Raw genomic sequence first — 27999 nt, 5'->3', positions numbered from 1 at the left:
AGAAACAGGTTCTGTCCCCTGCTGGTACATTTGCATTTCCTCTTTATCATAGAATCATGGAATGGTTTGTGCTGGAACGGAGCTTAAAGCTCATCCAGCTCCAACCCCAACACCTTCCACTGGAGCAGCTTGCTCCAAGCCCCTGTGTCCAACCTGGCCTTGAACACTGCCAGGGATGGGACAGTCACAGCTTCTCTGGGCACCCTGTGCCAGAGCCTCAGCACCCTCACCCGGAAGAGCTTCTGCTGAGAGCTCATCTCAGTCTCCCCTCTGGCAGGTTAAACCATTCCCCTTGGCCTGTCCCTGCTTGCTCTTATAAGTCTCTCTCCAGCCAGGGTTGGGCCAACAGTCTGTTCTTGTTACTATCAGCATTCTTGTGACCATCACCATGCACTTCAAGGCTGTATTTCTGCCAGCATGTACAATTTAAGCTGGTGGGACCCATGGGGAAGTTCTTGTCCCCTGGGTTTTGAAGGTCAGCTTCTACTCCGAGATGTATTTTGGGTATGTGTGTCAATGGGCAGTGTTATAGCTTCAGATCTAATCATATAGCTCTGTGATGAGGACACTGTAGTGAGAAGATTGTGGGGCAGGGGCCTTATCCTGGGGGAGCTGCATCTGAAATGTGCCAAGTCACAAGAGGCTGTTTGAACTTTTTTCTTTCTTGAACCTGATGCCTCGGTCCCCAGGCTCTGCCACTGACTCATTTTATCTCCTTCTCCTTGGAAAATGGGATAAATAAAGGAGAATCTTAAAAGCAGGTGTGAAATTGATATTCCAGCATTAAAGACCCCACTGATTTTTGCCATCACCCCCTCCCCATGCTGAGCCACCTTTGGCTTAGTTGTAAGTAAATGTTACACTAACACAGGCAGTATTCTTTGAAGTACAGATCTGTTCCCTTAATCATAGTCATGCCAGAGCTATCCTCACATCCTTCTGGCTGCTGCTGTACCATCTTCCCCCAGGGAAGGAGCTTTCCCCACAATTCCTGTGGGCATTGCTTGCAGCAGATATCCTCTGCCACTTGTAAAAGGCAGCGCTGCCTTGGAAGAGCTCATCTTCCTTTGGTGCTGTCTCATTTGGCCCCACCTTACGTTATGAGCCTCTGGTCCACATTGTGGTGAGTAGGTATCCCTGGGTCCTGCAAGAGGTGCTGGAGGAGAGCTGGGTTTGCATATGGGCAGACACAGGGAAGCAAGTGCCTCCTATCAGCTTCAGGACACTTTGCATGGAGAACAATTCCCAGATTGTGAGGAACCAGGCTCAAGCAGAAAGAGCTCCATTTCAAGCTCTTAAAAATAGCTGGATGAGGACCGATGAAGTTGGATCCAAGTTCTAATTGAGGATTTCCGTCAAGGACAGTAAGTGCTTATAGAAAGGCTTATTTAATGGGAACAGCAAGGTTCTGTAAGCTGCAGGGACAATGACCCAGGGGTAGAAAGCCCATGTGGAACATCCTGGTGAGGAGAGGAAGGATGGGGGGCTCAGGTAGGGGTGACTTGATGGGGCTTGAACCCCATCCCTGGCAGTGTTCAAGGATGGACAGGGCTTGGAGCAAGCTGCTCTAGTGGAAGGTGTCTCAGCCTGTGGCAGGGGGTTGCAACTGGATGAGCTCTAAGGCCCCTTCCAACTCATTCCATGATCTCCATTTCAGCTTATTCCTCCCTATATTTCTTCACACAGCCCCACTGCCTCAGGCACCATAAACACATTGAGATGTTTTCTGTGTATATGTGCTCCTTGCTTAAATCCATCCCCTTTGTGCCTTACTCCAAACACCTCTTGCCTTGGCTAGAAATAGGTCCCATGAGTCCCACACTATCTTCAAACACAGGTGTCTCCTACTTGTTCCCTTCTCTAACCTTTCAGCCTTACAACTTACACCCTTGAATTTCAAAAGCCTCTTATCAGGTTTTCCTTAAATGGTCCCTTTTCTCTCCCGAGACAGGAAAAAAACATTCAGCTCTCAAAAACCTTCCTACTAACACAGAAGATTTAGTATCACATTTGCTATTCACTCCAAACTGGTTATTTCCCTGCAGAACAATGCTGTGCACACCACAAAGAGCCCAACGCTGACATACTGCCTGCTCCGGAGCAATAGTATTGGTAATCCCAGGCAGTCTAAGGCATTAATTGAGATGTCAAAATCCACAAGTATTTTTACAATGAGATGCTCCCACTGAAATATTTAAATCAGGGGTTTAGGCTCTGCACACAAAGGGTTCAGGTTTTCAACCGTTTTTTCTGCAATTCTAAGGATTAATACATTTCCCCTGTCTAAAAACCACATGAAAGGGATCATTTCAGAGGAAAACAACCAATATGCCGCAAGTTGGCAACATCCCTTTGCCTCCATTCAGTGGAGACACACACAAGCATAAAATATGCAAAGGGAAACAGCACAAGAGGGACGTGGAGCTGTTGGAGCGAGGCCAGAGGAGGCCATGGAGATGCTGCGAGGGCTGGAGCAGCTCTGCTCTGGAGCCAGGCTCAGAGAGCTGGGCTGGGGCAGCCTGGACAAGAGAAGGCTCCTGAAGGGGAGACCTGAGAGCAGCTCCAGTGCCTGAAGGGGCTGCAGGGAACCTGGAGAGGGGCTTGGGACAAGGGCCTGTAGGGACAGGCCAAGGGGGATGGCTTGAACCTGCCCGAGGGGAGACTGAGATGAGCTCTTAGGCAGAAGCTCTTCCCTGTGAGGGTGCCGAGGCACTGGCACAGGGTGCCCAGAGAAGCTGTGGCTGCCCCATCCCTGGCAGTGCTCAAGGCCAGGTTGGACACAGGGGCTTGGAGCAAGCTGCTCTGGTGGAAGGTGTCCCTGACCGTGGCAGGGGTTGGAGCTGGAGGAGCTTTAAGCTCCCTTCCAACCCAAACCAGTCTGTGATTCTGTAAGATTCTCACCTTCAGCCTGTGACAGCTCTTTACAAAGCTGAATCCATTTCCTGAGTGATGATTTTCTGTTAGACACCGGAACAACCACTGTATCTGCTTGGCATGGACTTGTCCACAGTGATGAAAAGTCTTTTCTTTCAGGAAAGAAAGCATCATCTTGCAAATCTCCTTGGTTTTAGCGTAAGAGTTAACTGAGAGCCAACCGCTACTATTCACAGCACTTGTTCACAACTTCACAGCCACCAGTGTAAAAACAGGAGAAGGGAGCCACTGAATTAAAAAGAAACTCTCTAGTATGGGATATACCTCCTCTAATCAGCTGGTATCAGTTCAGAGCTTCCTGGGTTTTTTCCAGCTGGAATACCCCACAGGCCGGGATTTTTCCATTGGCAAAAAGCAGCTTGTAAGGATAAGAACAGTCCTTTTAAAACCACTTTCAATTGAGGACATCATGACCATGAACACTGTGAGACACTTCCAGTGCCTAAACTAAAGGAAGAATGATGTTGTGAGGGAGATGAAGGTGCCTCCTCACCCGCCAGCTCCAAGCTTACTAGCACTTTACTCCATGACCTCAACAGGAGCACAATTGAACTCCAAGCTTACTTGTCAGACTAGAGAAAATCCAAAGCCTTCCTGAATAAGTGGATGAGAAACAAGAGGAGTTGAGAGATGAACTTACCTTCAAATGAGCCCCTGGACTGCAAACCTGGGAGCGGAGCAGGAGCACCCTCAAAGTCTACTGACAGTTAAAACCACCCCCCAGTCGTGGTATCAGTGCAGACATATCTGCAACCACCTACAGCTTGTGCTAGTGAAGCCCACAAGCTGAGCTTTGCTGAAGCCTCCAAGCTTGAGCAAAAATACATGGCCAAGTTGCTAAGGGGAAAAAAGAATGGATTCAGAAGTGAAACTAATTCTGGATTTTAAATAGAACTTGCTGTTCTACTGGGTAATAAGATCTGCTAATGTTTAATAGGCAGTGACAAGGAAAGCTGGGTTTGAATGGGACAGGGGAAGGATGTAGAAAGAGAACATTTGGATGAGTTAAGATACAAAAAGCACCTTGCTTTAAAAATGCATCCTGAGTCTGACTGGCATCAGTACAAACAACCCTGACCAATCCACACTTACATATGCAGTACACTAGGTAATTCCTCCTGGATGCATCCAAGTTCTTTGGTTTTGTTGTAATATCCCATGGCAATATTAAAGATTAGTTAATTCCTAGTTGGAAAGCACACAACCATTCATTTGTCTGAAGTCAAAAGAACAAAAGGCTGGATTAAAGTCAGCCAGGGCAGAATGAAATGGTAAATGGTACTTACGAAAGGAGTATTGCAGCTGTAGCTGAGTGGTGCCAATCTGACAGCCTCATCTCTTTAGGCAAGCTATTTTTCACTGTAATCCTGGCAAAGTCAAATCTGTCACTTTTTCTCCACCCTGGAATGCTTATCAGATCAGCCACCTTGAAAGGAAAAGAGGAAAACCATCAGCAGGAGCATATTGCAAGGGAAAAATCCATCTATTCACTACTGTCTCCCTGCTATAGCTTATCGTGAAGGGACCTGCCTTTAGCAAGAGAGAGGACAACCAGTCACAGTGAAAAGTAATCCCCTCTACACTACCTCAGGCAGGTTCCCTGGCTTCTTCGTTTACACTAGTGGGCAAACAGTTTTCCCAATAACTTGACTCACTGCTTCAGGAATTCCCTAGAGGATGAGTCACAGAGAGGGAAAGCCACCAGTCATTCTCCGGGAGCTAAAGGGACCACCGCTGCCAATACGAGAGGAGCGAAACAAGTGGGAGAACAGCAAGATCAGTGCCAAACTGGAGAAAACTGTGTGGTCAACACCATTCCCTGGCAGAACTTCCCTGTTTCGCTCCCCAAAAACCATGCTGGAGAGCAGCAGCACCCCCGTGCAGGCAGCACAGAGGCAGCCCCAGGCTCCCGAGCAAAGGGAATCGCTGCAGAGTGGTTTCCTCCAGAGGCAACTGCCAGGAGAGAAAGAGGAAATGTGCTGGATCTGCTCACATCCAAGGAGTGTTTGATACAGGAAGGAGTCTCTGGAAGGGAAAGATGCTCTGGAATTAAAAGCAGTGCCTTTCTCCCTCCCCTGCTTGGGGATATCACAGAATCACAGCCTGGTTTGGGCTGGAAAGGAAAGCTCATCCAGTTCCAGCCCCGTGCCATGGGCAGGAACACCTTCCACTAAAGCAGGTTGCTCCAAGCCTCATCCAGCCTGGCCTTGAACACTAAACCCTAATGTACTTTTTACCCACTAAACCTGGCTGCAAACTCTATGAAGCTTCCAGCCTTAACCACATTGGAAATGGGCTTCAAACAGTCTAAACCTTAGCTGGAGATGATCCATCCTCATCTTACTGGTGCTGCCTGCTTATTTCAGTGCTTTCCCTCAATCATGGCCCTGATGATGGAACCCTGGACCAACAGCTCTGTTTCTAGTCAAACATCTGGCTCTCACCTCTTTCCTCTGGTCTCTGATTTCTCCATGTGCACTAAACCCATCTGCTGATCTTTCTGGACTGCTTGTACCTCCACCTGGGTTCAAAGTGCCACTTTTGCTTTGTATTCTTGACTTTAGGCAAGGCCATGCCTGTATCTTCTGTTCCTAGAAATCATAGCTGAAAAGACTGGGTTGTTGAGGTCATACACCCCAAAGACATGCATGTTCCATCATGGGCTCAAGTCATCCAGCATGAGAGCTGAATGTAAAAGCTCTCTCTGGGTTACTGCAAATGCCTTAATTCAGTTCTCACTGTTCTTCTACGTCATCTACCACTAAGGATTGCTTCCTAGAAGTTCAAACTACCCATTTCTGAACATTCTCCACTCCCACAAACAGCCCCATAAATGCAGTCAACATATTTCCCAACTATCTTTCAATTGGTCACTCCGAAACCATCAAGCCATGGAAGTCCATCCAGTCTCCCACAGTCCCCAACCTGTTTCCTTCCAATGTTCACCTGAAACTCCCAGCAGACAGACACCAAAACACTATTCCAGGGGCCCACCTCATCCTGCAGCAGTATTTCAAGTGCTGGGCTGTTTCAGCTTGGAGAAGAGAAGGCTCCTGAAGGGGAGACCTCAGAGCAGCTCCAGTGCCTAAAGGGGCTGCAGGAAACCTGGACAGGGGCTTTGGACAAGGGTCTGTAGGGACAGGCCAGAGGGAATGGCTTGAACCTGCCCGAGGGGAGACTGAGATGAGCTCTGAGGCAGAAGCTCTTCCCTGGGAGGGTGCCGAGGTGCTGGCACAGGGTGCCCAGAGAAGCTGTGGCTGCCCCATCCCTGGCAGTGTTCAAGGGCAGGTTGGACACAGGGGCTTGGAGCAAGCTGCTCCAGTGGAAGGGGTTGGGGTTGGAGCTGGATGAGCTTTAAGCTTCCTTCCAACCCAAACCATTCCATGATTCTATGAATTCCCTGAAAATACCATGTCTGTATTTCATCCCAAGTGCACATCTGCCTTCTCTGATTACCCCCCAAACCTTCCCAGTTTCCCACTTTCCCTTAGCTTATCCCTCCTGAAATCATCAGCCTTGCCCCTTATCAAGCAGAATCCCTTCTATTCCTTGCCCACCACTCTGGAGTTCTTGGAGTCTTTACTGAAAATCAAGTTAACAGCAGGATCTACTGCAAGAAGAATCAGTATTTCATAAAACAGAACCTAAAGCAATATTTATGGCATCCTGTTTAGAAACCTAACTCTATATTGCCATCACTGACTCTACTTGCTGTAACCCTGACTACATAGAAAGAATGTCAAAGAAAACCCCTGAATCCTTTTCTTCCCAACAAGACCTGTGTATCTAATAACCTCCTAACACGCACAGGGCTACTGCCTCCAGAGCAGGGCTTCTCCAGGCTCCAATCCAGGCCACGTGTCTGTACCATGGAACAGATCCACTTTCACTTCAAAGTCTCCCCTGGGGCATGAACAACGCAGAGATCAAACACCAAAGTAATGAGCTCTGGTTACTGGGTGTCCATGTGTTGCTCAGCACACGTGAACACACACGAGCGCTGTCACCAAGCCAAGTGCCACCATAGCAGTAACTTACACCCCACACACCATAAACACTGCTGAAACCTTGCAGCATTGTGGATTTTAGCTTGGAAGTTTCCTTAACTGGGATAATACCATGTATGTTATCAAGGAGATCCTGCCCCTCTGCTCTGCTCTCATGAGAGCCCCGTTGCAGCACTGGGTGTAGTTCTGGTGTCCTCACCAGCAGGAGGACATGGAGCTGATGGAGCAAGTCCAGAGAAGGCCACGAGGATGCTCAGGGGATGGAGCAGCTCCCATATGGAGCCAGGCTGGGAGCATTGGGGCTGTTGAGCCTGGAGAAGAGAAGCTGGGTGGAGACCTCAGAGCAGCTTCCAGTGTCTGAATGGGGCTACAAGGATGCTGCAGAGGGACTCTTCATTAGAGACTGCAGTGATAGGACAAGGGGTGATGGGCTCAAGCTGAAACAGGGAAGTTCAGGTTGGAGATAACGAAGAAGTTCTTTACTGTGAGGATGGTGAGGCACTGGAACAGGTTGTCCAAACAAGTGGGGAAAATGCCCCATCCCTGGCAGTGTTCAAGGCCAGGTTGGACAAGAGCCTCGGGCAGTATGATCTAGTGTAAGGCATCCCTGCCCACGGCAGGGGATTGGAATTGGATATTTAAGGTCCTTTCCAACCCAAGCTATTCCATGATTCCACAATAAACACTGCACAAGGCCTTACAGCATGTGACAGCAGAGCATTGTCACCATGTGTCACAGAGACACAGCTATTACCCCGCTGGAGCTGCACAATGACCCTCTGCTGGTCCCAATCCATCCTGTTGGCTACTCAAAAAGCAGCTTTTCCCATCTGAAAGGAAACAGCTTTTGAAAGTATGCGGCAGGAGAACAGCTCTGTATTGACTAACGTGCTTCTCTCATCTTGGACAAACCCACATTAGTACAGATTATAATCTGCAGTCGGGGTTTTCTATCCCTCCTAAACTCAGAGTGAACATTTCAACTCTGCAGTTTCAGATGGTGGCTTCTGGCTGCTGCAGCTTCAGAAGCAGTGTGGTTCTGTCCCTCCCATCTCGTGGCTTCCACCTCAGCACACGAGAACAGCCCTCGAAATAACACAAATGCTCAGGGTAAGTATTCCCAGGAGACAAAAAAATCCTGCCTGATTCCTGCCTGGAGAAGAGAGTCTTCTAAAGAAAGCTCCTTGCTCTGACCCTGCTCATGTAAAGCTTGGTAATTACAGTGAAATTGTGAACAAGCAAGAGCAGGAGGGAGGAGGGAGAGTGAGATTCCAGCTCTCTGGCTCACACAAATGACAGCTTGAGCAAACTTTTCCTGCCTCAGTGGTTGCTGCTATAAATAACCCCCCTCCAGGGCCGAGTGCTGCAGGAACCCAAATCTTCATCACCTCATTTACCTGGGGGTGCTGATTGATGGAGCTGAGCAGGAGCAGCTTGTGCCCAGGCAGCCAAGAAGCCCCCAGCATCCTGGCCTGCACCAGCACCAGTGCGGCAGCAGGAGCAGGGCAGGGATTGGGCCCCTGTGCTGGGCACTGGGGAGGCTGCACCTCGAATCCTGTGCTCAGCTCTGGGCCCCTCACTGCAAGAGAGACCTTGAGGTGCTGGAGCGGGGCCAGAGAAGGGAACGGAGCTGGAGCAGGGCCTGGAGCCCAAGTGTGATGGGGAAGGGCTGAGGGACCGGGGGGTTCAGTGCGGAGAAGAGAAGGCTCAGGGGGGACCTGATGGCTGCCTCCAAGTGCCTGAGAGGAGGATGGAGCCAGGAGGGGCTGGGCTCTGCTCCCAAGGAACAAGGGATGGGACAAGAGGAAACGGCCTCAAGCTGCACCAGGGCAGGTTTAGATGGAGCTGAGGAACAATTCCTGCCCCAGAGGGTGCTCAGGCATTGGAACAGGCTGCCCAGGGCACCGGCCCTGGAAGTGTTCACACACCATGGAGACAAGGCCTCAGTGTCATGGGTTAGTGGTGGCCTTGGCAGTGCTGGGTAGTGGGGACTTTTCCAACCTAGCTGATTCTATGATTCACTGAGACCCTCCCTATAGCCTGTGCTGCTCCATACACAGCTCTGCACATGTCAGTGTGCTTCTCCTCCTCATAGCTCCCTCATATCTCACCCAGACCTGTCGTAACAGCACTGTCCTGCACTAACAACTTGTCTCCACACCTAATCCCTTCCCTTTTACATGTTCCTTCTCTCTCCTCTACAACCCACTCCCCCATTATTCTGTCACTCTCTTCCTCCCTTTTCTTTTTCTCCACATTTTCTGTGCTTTGCAGCTCTCCATCTATTCCTCCACTTTTTGTTGCTAAGAGGCCCTGGAGTATCTTGAGACAATCAAAGCTCCTCCTTCCAGCTGCTGACAGCTGTTCTATAGCCCAAAAGGCTTGTCCATTAGGATCCCAGAGGAGCTCACTGAGAAGGAGCACAGCAAGAAGTAAGAATCACCCAACTGCTCAGTGCGTGCAGCAAATGCTCCCTCCTGGCTTAGGAAATTAAGACCCAAATTCAGCCCCAGTGGAAATGAAATCCAGGCAGCTCCCCTGTGACTGATCACTTTGCTTTCCCTTGAGCCACGTTCACCAGCTGGTGCTTCTAATAAAGATGCTGTAACCCCACACGTACAACGCTGCTTCAAGAGGCACAAGCAAACAAACAGAACAGGTCCCATACCTCTGTGTGCAGATCACAGGGACAAGCAGACCACATGCTTCCTCCTCTTCCCACGATTTCTTGACTGGCTGGTGTTTCCCTAATGACACAGCAAGAGGAAACTGAAATCCCAGGCTGATCTTGCCAAGCTGAAGGAGCTGGACTCTTCCTGCATCTCAGATTTGGATGCATGTGATAAAAGGCTGGAATCCTATTTTCATTTTGCTTATGTAAGCAAGGATGAATCAAGCCCAGGTTTCTCTGCTCTTATGTCAGATTTAAGCCTTATGTATATGTATCTTCCTATAACCCAGAGCTAAAAAGCCCTTCCGTTCAGACAGAGCCTCTATTAGCTGCACTCGTCAACACCAGCACACACATCCCTCCTCTGCACCACCCACACACAGCACCTTCTGCACACACAGACAGCAAATATTATGCACCTCTGCTGTGCTGAAACCACCCTGCATCCTGCAGACAGCTCTGGGGCAACAACGCAAGAGGGACATGGAGCTGTTGGAGTGAGGCCAGAGGAGGCCATGGAGATGCTGCGAGGGCTGGAGCAGCTCTGCTCTGGAGCCAGGCTCAGAGAGCTGGGCTGGGGCAGCCTGGACAAGAGAAGGCTCCTGAAGGGGAGACCTGAGAGCAGCTCCAGTGCCTGAAGGGGCTGCAGGAAACCTGGAGAGGGGCTTGGGACAAGGGATGTAGGGACAGGCCAAGGGGAATGGCTTGAACCTGCCCGAGGGGAGACTGAGATGAGCTCTTAGGCAGAAGCTCTTCCCTGGGAGGGTGCTGAGGCGCTGGCACAGGGTGCCCAGAGAAGCTGTGGCTGCCCCATCCCTGGCAGTGTTCAAGGCCAGGTTGGACACAGGGGCTTGGAGCAAGCTGCTCTGGTGGAAGGTGTCCCTGCCCGTGGCAGGGGTTGGAGCTGGATGAGCTTTAAGGTCCTCTTCCAACACAAACCAGGCTGGGATTCTATGATTACTACATACCCCTTCATACAACCACACGTGTTATAGCTCGTAGCTGATTGTATTAGAACTCAATGCAAGCAAAGTGTTTCCAGCCTCTCCCAAGCATTGCCTTGCTATTGTCATGAAGACCCCTGTTGCCACCATCCTCCTTGTTTACTATACTCCTCCCTTTCTCCCATTAGCTGCTGGCAGGAGCTACAACAGCCTGTCACTGCAGGGACAGCATCTCCCTCCTACTGCCCATCCAGCTCTGCACCTAGAAGGACTTGAGCAAAGATGGACAAAACTGAGGTGAAAGGAGGTGAGACAGAAGCAAACATTCCACGTGACAAGAGCTGCAGCAGTAGAAATACCCTGGATAAAACATTCCTTGGCTTTAAGCAGCTGTAGAGACACGAACCAAAAAGCACAGCCTGCAACTGTCTGTTTCTATGGCCGACAACTGGGTGTACCGACAGAAAATGAGGAGCAATTCTTCCAAGCTCATGGTGTGCAGAAAGCATGAGCTGGCCACACACAGGAGGCCACCAACTCCAGCACTGCAGACTGCTAGGACTATGGCTGGAGGTACAAGAAAGCAGCAGGAGACTGTTCAGAACATAAATCACAACCATAGTTACTGGAAAGCAAGAGAAGAATCATGCAGAGGAAAGGGATCAGAAAGCACAAAAGAAGGGTTGGGAAAGGAGCTAGGTATCCTCTTCCTGCCAAAGAGAAGTGGGCAAAACCTATGTACAAGGTCTAAGTAACATTACCTTGGTGCCAGTGAGCTGCAAAGGAGCAAGGAAAGAATGTGGAATGGCATAACTTGCTCCTGGAATTGTCACTGGAGTCTGAATGAACAAGGAAAAGGTCATCTTTCCTGAGTATCATCAGCAGGGTCATCCTCAGAGCCATACACAGCCTTGTTACCTGCTCCCAAGTCCAATTCAAAAGCTTTAGGACAGACCTGGTTGCCATACATCCAGGCCAAAAGCCAGATCAGATCCCTACTGAATTCCTTTCCACTGGCAAATTAAGACATCAAGAAGTTAGCAGTGTTTGTAGAAGAAAAGAAAGCCGCTTCACTGCTCCATCAAGAAGATAAGACCAGAAGTTGATTCCAAATCTCATGCAGAGAACCTATTAACAGAGACAGGCTCCTACTCAACCAGTGGATGGGTCACTATTCCTTGGAAAAGAACGGATTTTAAACTGATCTCTATAAGAGAAGTTTTTTTTTCTCTAGCCTAGCAGGAGCCAATTTCAAATGCTGAGTCTTCACACTTGAATTTACAATCTAAACAGGATTATAAAGAGAAAAAGAAGCTGTTTATTCACATATACTCCAGGACAAGAAATTGGCTCTGGGCAGACACACTTTTAAGGCTATTAGAAGAGAAAGTACTTTTCCTTTTATGCTGTAGGCAATGCATCATTATATCCCTGTAATTAAATGTAGTGCCTTTGCAGCAATGTATTCTGCAGGATTTGACCTGCTGGAGACTATTTTCCCTTTCCTTTAATTAAATTACAATTAACCATGAGGTGTCCACTCCTTTCAGGCTTTCCAATTGGGCTTCAGAAGAAACAGTCCTTGGTAAGAATGTTATAATGACAGAATCATAGAATGGTTTGGGTTGGAAAGGACATTAAGGTCACTCAGTTTCAGCCCCTGCTACAGGCAGGGACACCTTCCACTGGAGCAGCTTGCTCCAAGCCCCTGTGTCCAACCTGGCCTTGAGCACTGCCAGGGATGGGGCAGCCACAGCCTCTCTGGGCACCCTGTGCCAGCGCCTCAGCACCCTCACAGGGAAGAGCTTCTGCCTTATATCCAGCCTGAATTACCCCTGTTTCAGTTTGAACCCATCATCCCTCATCCTATCACTCCAGTCCCTGATGCAGAGTCCCTCTCCAGCGTCCTTGTAGGTCCCCTCTAGATACTGGAAGCTGCTCTGAGGTCTCCACGCAGCTTCTCTTCTCCAGGCTGAACAGCCTCAACTTTCTTACCCTGTCTTCATATAGGAGATGCTCCAGCCCCTGATCATCTTGGAAGAGATCCCAAGCACAGGATCTGAGCGCTGGTAACCAGCTCATTCACTGTTGTTGCAAGTGAACTTTGCCAGCCTGCAAACAAAACATGACCTTTTTCACTTCTAGTCCTTGATTCAGAGCCTCATCCTTGATTAGAGCTCAAAGGCCTCAGAGCAATATGATGTTGCAATTAATCCACCCGATTAAAGCACCCAAATACCAGACATAAGCCCAGCCCAGGTCTGACTCTTCTGCATCCTAATCCTGGGCTACTTCTTTCACCCCTGCACCTCAACTTCTTCCCTCAGTCACTTGAATTCTGAACACAGGCACAAACACGGGAGCTGAGGTTTCCTGTACTCATCTACAGGCAAGATGGGAAGATGTTCCCAGCCCTTTGGAAAAGGGATTCTAGGAGTGATGCCTGCATTCTGGCAGAAAGGTTTATACTAGACTGCAAAGACCTTGCAGGCCACCCAGCACAGCCCACAGCACCAGCAAAGTTACCTTCAAATCATAGTCTGAGATCTGGGTGCACAACAGTTTGCAAGGCCAAAAGCTGCAGAAGAGTTGTCAGATGGCTCCAAGTCTTTTCCAAACCATGACTAATCTCTTGGAGAAGGGGATTTCCTTGAGTACTCAATAACAGATCACCAGACAACTGCATTTAAATGCCAGGTAGCTCCTCACATACCTTCACAGCAATCCTGCTGACAGCATCTCTCACACTCCACCTTCTCCAGTGAGAAAAACCCATGCTTCTAACATTGGACAGTCAAATTTTGGTGACGTCAAGAATCCATGCTTAGCCAAGCACCCACCTCCTGCCTCCAGCCTTTCCCTATGCAGGTGTCCATCATTCAGTTCAGTTTTCTCTGTTCATTCATAGAATCCCAGACTGGTTTGGGTTGAAAAGGACCTTTAAAGCTCATCCAGTTCCAACCCCTGCCACAGGCAGGGACACCTTCCACTGGAGCAGCTTCCTCCAAGCCCCTGTGTCCAACCTGGCCTTGAACACTGCCAGGAATGGGGCAGCCACAGCTTCTCTGGGCACCCTGTGCCAGCACCTCAGCACCCTCACAGTAAAGAACTTCTTCCTCATATATAACCTGAACTTCCCCTGTTCCGGTTTGAACCCATCAACCCTTGTCCTATCACTCTAGTCCCTGATGAAGAGTCCCTCTCCAGCATCCTTGTAACCTCCTTCAGATACTGGAAGCTGCTCTGAGCTCTTCATGCAGCTTCTCTTCTCCAGGCTGAACAGCCCCAGTGCTCTCAGCCTGGCTTCATATGGGAACTGCTCCAGCCCCTAAGCATCCTCGTGGCCTCCTCTGCACTTGCTCCGACAGCTCCATGTGCTGATGTTGAGGGCATCAGAACTACACCCAGTACTTGCAGCACTGGGGTGTTTGAAGAGTTGCGCAACAAAAAGTTGCCTGATGAAAGTCCTGCAGCATTTGCACTGCCCAGGGAATTCATGATGAGAACCAGTCAGTGATTAGGTTGCTGCTGGAAGCAAGATAATGAAGAACTCTTATTTATCCCTATTAGTGTTGCTATTATTCACATGAACAACTCATCTTTCTGTGTATCTCCAGCTGCCCAGCAGCCAATATATCATGTGGCAGAAACCACACAGATAATTTATGATCTTCTTTCCACTGTAAAGAGGAGAACAGCAGAGCAGACAAACCCAGAAAGCAGAGTCTACTGCAGCATCCCATCTGAGTAATGACTTGCCCAGCACATGATAAATACCAGCATTCCTTAAACTGGAAAAAATTAATGTCCACAGGCTTCTTCCTTCCTCCTCTGCAGTCCTCAGTCACACGAGAATGATTGTCCAGCAAACAGCACCCGACTTCAACTGAATGAATGATACCAAGAGGTCAAAGTGATCACTGTGGAGTAAAGAAACACTAATACTGGTGGAATGATACTATGAATAATTCACCAGCAGTTCAATGATCTCTGCTGGCATCACTGAAACATTAAAGGTGTTCCAGTTGACAGAATCAAGTTCATCTGGCAAAGGGAAAAGTATCTACAGGACACAAGAATGACCCTACAAGTATGTTTTTGAATTGCGAAACCAGCAGCCTCCTTCCCTCTCTCCCTCCTCCTCTCTCTATGCAATACCCCAAGAAGTGAGAAAGCAGAAAAACACAGCAAAATGGAAAAATTATGTTTCCATCAGGGATAGGCTGGGCATGAAAGGAGAGAGGCAGAGAGATAGTCTGGTCTCTGAAACGCCTCAGGTTATGAGATAAATAGCTCACCTACACACACAGGAGCACAGAGGCACTACAGCAGGCAGAAGAACCCCATTAATCTAGGTGGGGAAGCAGAACCTCTGCTTTAGCTCCTCTCTGGGCTGTCACAGGAGAAAGTGTATCACAGAATAGTTTGTGTTGGAAGGGAGCTTAAAGCTCCTCCAGCTCCAACCCCAACCCCTTCCACTGGAGCAGCTTGCTCCAAACCCCTGTGTCCAACCTGCCCTTGAACACTGCCAGGGATGGGGCAGCCACAGCTTCTCTGGGCACCCTGTGCCAGCACCTCAGCACCCTCCCAGGGAAGAGCTTCTGCCTAAGAGCTCATCTCAGTCTCCCCTCGGGCAGGTTCAAGCCATTCCCCTCGGCCTGTCCCTACATCCCTTGTCCCAAGCCCCTCTCCAGGTTTCCTGCAGCCCCTTCAGGCACTGGAGCTGCTCTCAGGTCTCCCCTTCAGAAGCCTTCTCTTCTCCAGGCTGCCCCAGCCCAGCTCTCTCAGCCTGGCCCCAGAGCAGAGCTGCTCCATTGCAGCATCTCCATGGCCTCCTCTGGACTCACTCCAACAGCTCCAGGTCCCTCTTGTGTTCATGCCCCACAGCTGGATCAGGACTGCAGGGGGGGGTCTTCCCAAGAGTGCAGCAGAGGGAATCCTTACCCTTAACCTGCTGCTCATGCTCCTTTTGATATATACATACATCCTTGTATATGTTGAGTAGATACGTGGTGGGCCTAGAGGACTTAACATGCTCAGCCTCACTTTTGGCTGGATCTGGGCCACAGCTCACAAGTGGCCTCACCTCTATTTGCCAACCAGGGCTGGCAACGGAACGTACAACTTTCTAACTGAGTCAGTTGGAAATGGTTTCTATAACAAAAGCATCACGAGGATTAGAGTCAAAGAATCCAGCAGCAAAGCATCAAGTAGACAACCAGGAGGGAAGGTGTTAATGACACTGAAGGAGAACAAGCAGAGCCTGGCACTTTAACACCCCTCAGCAGCTGACAGCAGCCAGGCATCCTGTTCCTCCTCCAGGCTGCCAACCAGGGCTGCAGTGACCTTTATGATCTCCATCTCTGGAGGACACAGAACCACAGACCACAGCACACAGCTAACAGGCAGTTTGCCTTCAAGCCCCTACCTACAGCTTTGCTACATACCCATTTTAGGGAAATCACATAAAATGTTGGGGTTTTTGCAGTAAAGAACAGCAGTTGAACCCCCCCCCCCCCCCCCCCCCCCCCATTTCTAAGGTAGGTTCCCCCCTTCTCTGTGAGGAAGCTGAAATCATGTTCCCTAAATAGCTGCAGGTCTTCAGTAAGCACCTCAGTGTAAAGGCTACAAGGAAGGCTAAGCTGTTCTTCAACTGAAGTACTTCCTTTCCTGCACACCTAATGATCTTAATTCAAATCCCATTCTACAATGTAGGTAACACATAAGTACTACAAAGAAACGGTATTATTCACCCTAAGCACCATGCAGTTTAAGTAGCAGGTATCAGGTTTAATGGTCAGCTAGGAATTAATTGAAAACCCATTGATTTGGGACATATAACTGACAGTTATCCCCCTTATAATACAGTAAGAGACTGTAACCTCCAGGCAGGACACCCCAGATGTGCTGACCACAACCCAGGGCAGAAGCAGCTCTGGCAGCTCCCAAAGGGATGAGCTCCACCATGCACAACTGCTTCAGTCAGGACCCTAACACCAAAACAGTACTTACCACAGCACTGCCAGAGCATCCCTGCAGTCAACCACCACACCAACTGCTCAGGTGATCAGCAGATACTGGTTTTACTCACTGGCTGCATTGGGTTGACCTTGCAACAGTCAAAGAACCAGGATGTGCAGCTAAAATATTATGTATATAGAAGAACATTAAAGAATATTAAAAGGAGCTTTTTCTAAGAGGTAAGTGCAACTTGTACTCACCAACAAGGTCCATTTTCAGCCCAACATTCCTTGTTCCCTCAGCCTTTAGCTACTGTGACAAGCCGCCAAAGCCACCAGCTTTCTTCTTTTCTCTAACAGAACAAAAGCTCTTGCTGGTGACCAGGAAGTGCACCCATCCAAGCACCACCCCTGGGCAGGTGCTTGCTTTCCATTGAATTTAGCTGGAAACAAGACACTCACTGTTAAAATCCTCAGCTTCTTCATTCATCAAGCTCCTTTTTGCCATTTCCTTTTCAGTTTTCAGATGGAGCAACCTAACTTTGGGACTGAAATTCCTCTTGGATCTTATCATGCTGCTGCTTTCCTTCCTCTACCAGGAATCTTATACCACACAACCTTTCTGAACAGGGAGAACCTACTTACAGCGTGTTGGCTGATCTTCCCAGGAAGAGCTTAAGCAGGGCTGGGCAAAGTCCCACCTTTGGTAGGAACTGCTTTAACAACAGGCTGCAGCTCAGGGTGGTTGAAACAAACCCGGATGTCTCTGCCTTCAAAATCTCATCTGCTTTAAATGGGGTGGTAAAAGTGGATTCAGAAGGAGTTTAGTCTGGAGCATTCACTCAGACTGGGTTACTGACCCTGCTCCACAAGCACCACTGCTCAGTGGGACGGAGCTGTGTTTGCATTCTCATCCAGCATGACATGGAGCTGCTGCAGCGAGGCCAGGGGAGGCCACGAGGATGCTCAGGGCCTGGAGCAGCTCCCATATGGAGCCAGGCTGGGAACATTGGGGCTGTTCAGCCTGGAGAAGAGAAGCTGGGTGGAGACCTCAGAGCAGCTTCCAGTGTCTGAAGGGGGCTACAAGGATGCTGGGGAGGGACTCTTCATCAGGGACTGGAGCGATAGGACAAGGGGTGATGGGTTCAAACTGAAACAGGTTGGATATAAAGAAATTCTTTACTGTGAGGGTGCTGAGGTGCTGGCACAGGGTGCCCAAAGAAGTGGTATTCACACTCCCATCCCTGGCAGTGTTCAAGGGCAGGTTGGACACAGGGGCTTGGAGCAAGCTGCTCTAGTGGAAGGGGTCCCTGCCCATGGCAGGGGTTGGAACTGGATGAGCTTTAAAAGCTCCCTTCCAACCCAAACCACTCCATGATTCTGTATGTACAGCCTTTTTGCTGCCCCTCACCACACAAAAAGCTGAGTCAGCAAAAGAGCAGCAGGGTGGATTCAGGCATCTCATTGTCCAACTTGGAATTAAGCCCATGACCAGGCTCAGGGAAGCAGCCTCAAAGACACTGCACAAGCTTCTGCCTCCTCTTCAGTATCGTTGAAGATGCTGCACAAAGCTCCGTCTCCTCTTCAGCAGAAAAAGAACTCGCAGCTGAGAGCCCATCAAGGGAAAAATGAATATTAGTTTCCCACTCAAATCAGAAATTAAATCCTTTTCCCACCTTTCTTGACAAATTCCCTGAGAGTTGAGAATTCAAGGCCTTGCAGCTCCTATCTGTTCCCATAGGAACGTAAGAGCCACAACTGCTTCCAACCCCATTGCCTTTTCCAATAGCAGAAATCTCTGATGAAGCCTCGGTAGCCTTGCTCCTGTGCAGGAGGCACGCTCTGCATATTTGAAGAGAAGATAAAGATAACGCTTTCTCATCTCCTACTCCTGCTCCCTACAAAGAGGCAGCAGCAGCCACACAGTCCTGAGGGCCACCAAGCTTTGGATAATCCTATTTTCCTCCCTTTTCTCTCCCCTCCTTGGCATCTGTCACTTTTTCCTCTTCAAAAACCTCGAGTTTAAACAAAAACTCCATTATGAAACACAAACTCCTGGAGAACTCCTACACAGAGGCAGCAGCGAGGTGCAAAGCTGTTGAGCAAACACCAACATGTTCAGCTAAAGCACAAGGAAACAAATGGACCTGCCTTTCTGGAAGCAGGATCTCCTGCTTCTCCAGGCTGGGACAACCAGGAGTTCTGGTATCCCACCCTCTGGCACTGGTACAGGGAAGGTTTGTGCCTCCAGATGCAAAGGCAGAAGAGCAACCTATAGTTCATAGTGTCAACGCAAAAGCTGCAAGCCCAGACACACTGGAATGATTGAAGTAGCCCAGAACAGGAAGAGAAAAGGGGGTTCACACACCTCAAGCCAAAGGACTTACTCAAATATTCTCACTAAATGAAGCGTGCTACTGCTGAAAGAACTGAAAGTTCAACTTACTCTTTCTTCAGAAGCCTTTAGCCCTCGTGGTCTAGACCAGTGGCTCAAGAGCTGTAATGTTCACATGCTTGTCAAGAGGGAGTGGTCTGGCATAGCACCAGGTACCTTCCAGTCCAATGGTTTGCAAAACAAATCTATGTTAACACTGAGATCTGCATTTCATAAATCAGGTAATTTGAAGTGAAAAGGTTCTGATGGCTTTAACCGCACCCTTTCATGCTTTTGCACTCAAAAGGATTTCATTCCATGGCCATGATTATGCAGAGCAGTGACACCAAATGCCAAACACCTGCAGCTACGGCAACAGGAACCAGTGTGATTCCCTCCTTCCAGCCCAGAACCCCAGCCCATGTGTTGGGCTGCACGCCCAGAGCATGAGCAGCAGCACAGGGAAGGGATCCTGCCCCTCTGCTGCGCTATGGGGGGATCCCCCTGCAGCCCTGATCCAGCTCTGGGGCAGCAGCACAAGAGGGATGTGGAGCTGTTGGAGCGAGGCCAGAGGAGGCCATGGAGATGCTGCGAGGGCTGGAGCAGCTCTGCTCTGGAGCCAGGCTGAGAGAGCTGGGCTGGGGCAGCCTGGGGAAGAGAAGGCTCCTGAAGGGGAGACCTGAGAGCAGCTCCAGTGCCTGAAGGGGCTGCAGGAAACCTGGAGAGGGGCTTGGGACAAGGGCCTGTAGGGACAGGCCAAGGGGAATGGCTTGAACCTGCCTGAGGGGAGACCGAGATGAGCTCTTAGGCAGAAGCTCTTCCCTGGGAGGGTGCTGAGGCGCTGGCACAGGGTGCCCAGAGAAGCTGTGGCTGCCCCATCGCTGGCAGTGCTCAAGGCCAGGTTGGACACAGGGGCTTGGAGCAAACTGCTCCAGTGGAAGGGGTCGGGGTTGGAGCTGGATGAGCTTTAAGGTCTCTTCCAACTCAAACCATTCCATGATTCTGTGATTCCCTTCCAGGTTAATGTTACTACTTTCCAAAAACCATTCCTCCTCATCCAGTGCTGTGATCACAGGAACAAAAGGTCTCGTTTCTTATGAAGACATTTCTGAGGGAAGCAAGACTAGCGCTTTGTTTCTGGCTGTCCTCTGTTCAATCAAAGGCATTTTACCACTTTCAAGTCTTTCCATAACAAATTAGAAGTTCACTAGAACAGAAAGATGAGCGGAGCAGTTGGTAAACCAGTTCTTCACAGGATAAACACAACAGCGCTGGGGACATGAAGGATATTGACTGGTCCATTGCACAAAACTGCAATGTTTCAAGAGAATCATCAACTCAGGTGGCTCAGAGAGGCAAAATCCAGGATAATCAGTGCTGGAGAGACTTTCACATTCCCTTTGGCAACTCCATGCTCTTCCTCAGCCTCCCCAGGCAGCTCAAAGGGGGTAACAAAAGCACCCTATACACCCAGGAGTAGCTGTCACGTCAGCTTAAAAAGTAACCCAGCACTTATTAGCATGCATGCTCACTTGACAGAGTGAACACAGGGAATTTCCTTCCACTCTCATGGCTCAAGAAGTATTTGTGAGAGTTTGGAGGCAGTAAAAGCAGCCTCCACACAGATCTGCTTTAACCTCCCCAGCTTTTACAGCTCAACCTCAAACTGCAGAACAGCAGCAAGACCTTACTGGCTTTTCAATTCACATTGTGCCACAAGATCAACTCCAGCAAAGGCTCATTTCCTTTTCTTGTGCTCCATACTGGACACTTCCTTCATCGTGTCTCTGGTAACGCCTCCAGTCTTGAAAGCTCTTTCTATAGCCTCACCCAGCCACCCCCAGCTCCTCCATCAGCAGGCCCAGACACACACAGGAGGAAAACACGGATGTGTTCTGGGCAAAGAACAGCACAGAGCAGTGGGCTGAGTTCCTCTGCTCTTTACCACTCCCAGAAGAAAATCACTATTTCTGGGGTGATATCATCTCCATGAGGAGCTGGTGATGGCAACTCATCACAAAATAAGCATTAGACGTCTCAAAGAATGAATGCTGAGTTCAATGTATCTCGCAGTTCCCAAGCAGAGGGTTTCAAGCCATTCCAGGGAACAACTCATAGAATCGTAGAACAGTTAGGGTAGGAAAGGACCTTAAGATCATCCAGTTCCAATCCCCCTGCCATGGGCAGGGACACCTCACACTAAACCAGGTCACCCAAGGCTCTGTCCTTGAACACTGTCAGGCATGGAGCATTCACAACCTCCCTGGGCAACCCACTCCAGTGCCTCCTCACCACCTTTACAGTAAAGAACTTCTCCCTTACATCCAATCTAAACTTCCCCTGTTTTAATTTTGAACCCATTACCCTTTGTCCTATCACTACAGTCCCTAATGAATAGTCCATCCCCTGCATCCTTATAGCCCCCCTTCAGATGCTGGAAGGCTGCTATGAGGTCTAAAATACCCGAGGACTCAGTAAAACTAAGTGTAGAAGTAGATTCCTCATGCTATGAAGGGCACTGGTGGAGCTGCTCTCCTCTGTGCATGTCTCATCACTCAGAAGCATGTGGCCCGGACACAGACAAATAGGTGTCCTCCCAACTGGCACACCAGATTATAAAGTAATTTCATCTCTCTTTCTTCTCCCCAAATCCCTACTCTCCACCTTACAGTGGATTTTCAGGCTTTGTACCCACTCCTCCCTGAACAAACTTACACACACACACACACACACCCCTTCACCGGGGCAAATCAAACACTCTTGATGCTTCTGGGCTTGCATCATACAAAACTCATGCACTGCACACTCCAAACTCTAAATATTAGCAGCAGGCTCCCATGAGGCACTGAGATGGATGCACCACACTTACTCAGCTACCCGTTCACAGCAGAACAACATTTTCTGCAGCATCCTACGTGGTTCCCACCTCCAGACCCGCCTGTACTAATCCCTCCACCCTCAGGCAAGAGAAAGACAAAGTCAGACCAAGGCCTTGGAGAACGGATAAATTGTCTTTCATAGAATGGTTTGGGTTGGAAAGGAGCTTAAAGCTCATCCAGTTCCTACGCCTGCCATGGGCAGGGACACCTTCCACTGGAGCAGCTTGCTCCAAGCCCCTGTGTCCAACCTGGCCTTGAACACTGCCAGGGATGGGGCAGCCACAGCTTCTCTGGGCACCCTGTGCCAGCGCCTCAGCACCCTCCCAGGGAAGAGCTTCTGCCTCAGAGCTCATCTCAGTCTCCCCTCGGGCAGGTTCAAGCCATTCCCCTTGGCCTGCCCCTACAGTCCCCTTGTCCCTCTCCACGTTTCCTTCAGCCCCTTCAGGCACTGGAGCTGCTCTAAGGTCTCCCCTTCAGGAGCCTTCTCTTGTCCAGGCTGCCCCAGCCCAGCTCCCTCACCCTGGCTCCAGAGCAGAGCTGGGCTCCTATAAAAGAAGGTAAATAATAGCTACATGCGCCTGAAGTTCTTTATCTCAGTCTCTTCCAGGCCAGTAACATTCAGAACAATCCAGGACAACATCTCATTTGTGGATGTCCCCTTTCCCTATCAAGTTAAATTCAATGATGGCCCCCGAGGTGCTCAAAAGGTCTGGACGAAAACACAGTCCTTTTTTGCTCAGAAAAGAATCAATGAGGATAAAAGATTTGTTTTCTAAAAGCAAGATATTGAACCAGGAATAGGCTTGAAACTTAGAGGGGAAAGGGCTCCTGGAGAAAAGTGGCTTCCTGGAGAATGAAGCTGAACACAATTCCACATTTTGTCTTCTCCTGTCACTTTAGCTCAAGGAAAGCTTCTACTCCTTCCAGTTTTAGAACACACACGTAACATCTCAGGAAAGGCATCTCTGGCTTCCTGTGTGCTTCATTATTCATGCGCCAAATCATTTTAGCCCCTTATTAACCTCGGAAGAAAGACTTGAAAAGAAAGAGCAGCCTCTTTCTCTGCTGGAAAATCAGTGGAAATGACAAAGGTGAAGGGAAGAGCAATGCCACAGCACACAGTCTCTCAAAGAAGTGTGTTATTACTCTCCATTCTATTCAGGGAAGAAAGACAGCATCCACTGCAACAGGAACTTAAGAGACAAGCTGCAAATTGCTGCTGCTTCTTTTTCTTTAAGCATGTAACTTATCCACCATTCAGCAGAGCAAAAGGGAACGGTTTTGCTTCCTCTGACAGGATCACAGGCACATGTTTCCCCTCCAAGCAAGTACGGAGAGGTTCCTATCTGAATACTCTCATTTAGTGAAGTGGCTGTCCTTGGGTACCATGGAGATGGTGACAAACAACTGAATCAGACACAAAGCCAGTCACAGAAAGGTTTAAAAGGTTAAATCTGGCTGAGAGGTGAAGCACTCACACAGGACTCTGAAAGGGAAGGACACAGCCTCTTCACAGGGATATTCTGGAACCAAAGAGAGGCCATTGGGCTGGAAAACCTGACCGTTCCAGAGGGTCTGAGGCTGAAGTCCTTGAAGACTGGCTGGTGCCCTTTCACAAGGGGGCTTGTCTGGAGTTCAACAGCAGACAAGCAGCAAAATGGTCCAGAAACATTTAGCAATGGAGATCCGCACCGAGTTCACTTCATTTACTACTTCTCACAGCTGAATTTCCAAACACTGAAATCTGAGTTTGCTCCCAAAGGAAAACACATTTTGGACAAAGCCAAGCCGTACAAAAAGGGAAGTTACAGACAGCGCTAGGTTTAATTTCCATGAAGAACTCTTTTAAGGGATCCTGATATGCCCCAAGAACTATTGTATGCACAAGACAACACAAGAGGGTTGAACTCACTGTATTCAGGGCAGTCTTAGGCTGGCGGAGATGCTGCAAACTCACAAGCAGCTTCTGACTTGTCTTTATTTCCTGGGAGCTGAAATGATTAATTCCCCATGAGAGAAACCAGGATCATTCAGCAGATCCCATGGGGAACAGACAAACCTCCAGAAGCTCACACTTTGGAGCTGGAATCTATATTCCAAAAATACATCAAGGCTTTATCTATGGCTGTAAACACCAGCAAGCACATCACACAGCTCTGTGCTGAGAAGACAAGCCATGACATAACATCCAATTTCACTCTTCTTTCCAAAAGGTGCAAAGCTCTTTAAACTCCAACCTCTAACAAGGAGCAACACAACAGATCTGAATGGAAACCTTTCAGGGGAGAAAGGAACCAGAGGGGTTTTTGTCCTACCATTTCTATTGTACTTACTGCAATGAAACCACAATAGCAGGGCCTGAATTTCCCCGTTTCTTCCTATTATCCAGCTCAGTTTTATTTAAGGTGGTCTGAGGGATTCACCATGTTATTTGCATATTTGCTTCAGAACAGAGCAAGGACTCAGTCTAGAAGCCTGCCTGGATCTAAGCTCAGGATCTCTCAGGTCTGCGCTGATAATCGTATCTCTGGACCAACAAATCACAAAGAAACATGTTACAGAGGAAAACAGACATGCAAAACAAAGGCTTAGAGGACCTATTCATTTTTAAGGCAGCCTTCTCATATTTAGCCATTAGCTAATTACTCACAGTAACCAGAAATGCTGTTTAAAATTGTCTTACCATGCCTTCACAAGAGAAAAACCTCACACAGTTTCAGTACCAGCAAGTCTCTGCTCTCATTCAGCACGAAGCTACAAGCTCTTCAGTAATATAACACATCATTTAGAAGCTACACGTAAATCTTCCCATCTCCCATGTCACAGAGCACCAAAGAAGCTATCCCACAGATCCTGAAGAGGATCTTCAGTGCTTACTCACCCCTAAAGATGCCAGTGCCTGACAGAGAGGAGCATGGTGATGAAGACAGACTCACCCAGACACCCTCCAGGACAGCTTTCTCAGCGAGTTCCCCCTCAGGGCACAAGGACATTCTCACCCTGAGGAAGACTCAGGGCAAATGGGAGTGGAGCAGCACAAACCTCTACGTGGATGAAGGAGCTCACAAAACTTCTTACAAAACAGCAGGCATTTAGAAAATACTCCACCCCAACAGTCTTCTCTAAGATTCCCATAATAACCACTGGTAGGAGAGGGCTCTTCAGCACCAGGTTCCTGCCAATGCAGCCACGTAGATCTGCACATAAGGTCATGGAAATGAGCTCAAACAACTCGGGGAGAATTTAGCATAATATGAGATTCCTAGAAATCAGTTCCACTGGGGTTTGTATCCTTGCCTGCTGAACAGCAGCTTTGCATGAGGAAAAGGCAAGTGAAATACAAGGAAACTTAGAATTTGAAAGACCTTAGAGTGTATCTTGTATCCTGTTCTCAGGGAGGAATTTTTATTGAGGTCAAAGACATCACTGAGGAATCCTCTGGTTGTTTTAATTTCACACAAAGGGAATGTGCAGGAACCAAAAGCAGGCGGGCTGCTGATGAACAGAACCGAGAGGGCTGGAGCAGCTCTGCTCTGGAGCCAGGCTGAGAGAGCTGGGCTGAGGCAGCCTGGACAAGAGAAGGCTCCTGAAGGGGAGACCTGAGAGCAGCTCTAGTGCCTAAAGGGGCTGCAGGAAACCTGGAGAGGGGCTTGGGACAAGGGATGGAGGGACAGGCCAAGAGGAATGGCTTGAACCTGCCCGAGGGGAGACTGAGCTGAGCTCTTAGGCAGAAGCTCTTCCCTGGGAGGGTCCTGAGGTGCTGGCACAGGGTGCCCAGAGAAGCTGTGGCTGCCCCATCCCTGGCAGTGCTCAAGGCCAGGTTGGACACAGGGGCTTGGAGCAAGCTGCTCCAGTGGAAGGGGTTGGGGCTGGAACTGGATGAACTTTAAGGTCTCTTCCAACTCAAACCATTCCATGATTCTATGATTCCAAGAGCCATGAATTCACAGTTCCAGACATCCATAGCCAGCCTGAAGGAGACCATAAGGCCAGGTCTCCTGCAAGAGACACAGAAGCTCCAGTGGAGGGGGTAGGAATGGGAATTCCAGGGGCCTGCAAGAGTCTGCAGGAGCATGAGCCCAGTTAAAGAAGCATCAATGTAAAGGCACAGACTGGAAGCTTGGGGTTAAGAGCCCATGACAAAACTATTCCTTGCCTAAGCAGGCTCTGCTTGCAGTGCCGATTTTTCTACTCTTGCTGCAAGAAAGAGGAAAATATTCAACAACCTTTTTATTCCATCTTTTAGCTTGACACCTTTTCAAAGAAATCCAGTGTATGAGGTAAGGGACCCACAGCCCTTTCACTGGGAGGAGAAAAAAGGGGTAAAAAGGAGGAAGGAAAAGAACAGAAATAAGAAAGGACTGAAGACAGAGAGCACGTTCTTCCCCAAGCTCAGCAGGAATTCTATTTTGTATATGAAATCATCACCAAGCTACAGCACTGAAACCCCAAATTTTGGAAGCATTTTATAGTAGAATATTCCCCTTTATGTTGCTTTCTAATAAACCCAGCCCTTTTCACATTATCATTTGTTAAAGCTTGTTGTGATGCTTCAGAGTTCATATTCCACAGTATTTTAGACTTTAACAGATCAGTTGGGTATGCTCTTACAGTGTGATAATGAACTTAGGATCAACACGCCAAGTACCACGACTTAAACTCATGCACCCAAGCAAGCAGACTAAGAGCCTTAGCATCTAGCACAGTAGAATTAAAAGTAGAGTGATTGCTGCTGTAGGGGACAAGAAATATATTGCATTATTGGAAAGCAGAGGGAGATCTAGTGAGCAGGATCAACATACCATGGTTGCACTAAGGGAGCAGACTCTAGAGTCTTATTTCTGTGCCCTGTGAGTAACTATCAGCTCCCAGCTAGTCGTGCTCTTAAAATACACAGTAATTTTAGGGTTTCAGTAGGCAAAATTTTCCATTTCTTATCAAAAGCAGAGAGATCATTTCAGTTTCTTCTCTCACAGGAGTTCAAAGCTGCACAGATAATGCACCCACCACATTTGCAAGATGTTTTTCCTCTGATTTCTCTTCGTAAATACACAAAACGAAGTGTTGGCTTGAAACGGAAGGAATGTAGTTCTAAGTAGAAGCATCACAAGGATTCCCACCGCCGTGAACCATGTGCCATGTGTGTTTGTTCTGGCAGATATACACTTAAATTAACAGTATCATGTGAGTACAGAGCAGATAAAGAAGGTATCAGAACAAACGAACGTCGAGTAAAGTCTGATTGACTCCAAAGAATCTATTCCAGTAGGAACAAACATCCTAAAGCTAACCCCAGATCCCCAGAGTCCATTTGTCACGCTCCTGATAGCACAAAGGCCACTTTCATAAATTCCTTTCCCCCAGCTCTCTCAAAACTCCAGCCCTGAAGCGCTCTCAAAGCAGCTGAAAAGAGTTTGCACTCATCCAAACATCTCAATAGCTGTCTCTTTAAATGGAACTTCCTCAAACTCCAGTGCTGAATCCGGCTCAGGATGTACTTATTCATCTGCTGGATCACTGTCAGAATCAGCTAGCTTTAAATCAGTATTATTTGCTGCTGCTACCTAGGTGGCAAGCTGAGAAAGGGAGCATGCTGCTTTCTCAGAGAAAAAGCAGGGTGGAAGCAGGCTCCCCAGAGTAAAAGCCTCTTGCTCTAGGGTAAACACATTCTGCTGACCAAGGAAGAGCTCTCAAACATCCTTTCCCTGCCTGAAGACAACAGAACGACTGCTGTTTAATGCAAGAAAGCTTAATTGTAGGCAGGCCTCTAAATCATAGAATTATGGAACGGTTTTGGGTTGGAAGGGTCCTTAAAGCTCATCCAGTTCCAACTCCCTGCCATGGGCAGGGACACCTTCCACTAGAACCCACTGCTCCAAGCCCCATCTTTAACACTGCCAGGGATGGAGCAGATGACAACTCAAAGCCTCACAGGCTCTTGGCTGTCCAAAGCTGAGCAGTGTCCCAAGCCTGTATTTCCTACAAGCCTCCAGCTTGGAGGTTCTTGCCTGGAAGCGGTGCACAAACCCAAAAAGACTGGTATCTGTGTTGCTTTAAGGAGAGTTTTCAAAGTCACAGAGCCTTGGAAGCAGCAGATCAATCTATTTTTCGCAAATGCATACAATTATATCCCAGCTCAGAAATCAAAGTGACCTATTTTGAGGAGCTAACTCAAAATTAATGAATTTCTAAGAAGAGGCTGCACTGCAGACACCCATCTCCCTGGTTTT

The 27999-nt window shown here is 48.7% G+C and overlaps 1 protein-coding gene across 5 annotated transcripts in view; it reads right to left on the bottom strand.

The window, feature by feature from the left end:
• Positions 1-27999, bottom strand: part of DAGLA (diacylglycerol lipase alpha) — a 70717-nt gene that overhangs the window by 39913 nt on the left and 2805 nt on the right. For 3 of the 5 annotated variants that reach the window (XR_008972311.1, XM_057410638.1, XM_057410633.1), the window contains exon 2: positions 4221-4360. The gene's annotated coding sequence lies outside the window, so the exon portion shown is untranslated. Of the gene's footprint in view, positions 1-4220; positions 4361-16978; positions 17295-24650; positions 24771-27999 lie in introns of those variants that run through there. The other 2 variants (XM_057410634.1, XM_057410635.1) reach the window with 2 other exon arrangements.

Source organism: Pezoporus wallicus, unplaced genomic scaffold (genome assembly GCF_028554395.1).
Source record: "Pezoporus wallicus isolate ANWC-B61680 ecotype Strahan unplaced genomic scaffold, APGP_CSIRO_Pwel_v1 contig_8787, whole genome shotgun sequence".
Lineage (NCBI taxonomy): Eukaryota > Metazoa > Chordata > Aves > Psittaciformes > Psittacidae > Pezoporus > Pezoporus wallicus.
This window is presented reverse-complemented; position numbering and strand designations above follow the sequence as displayed.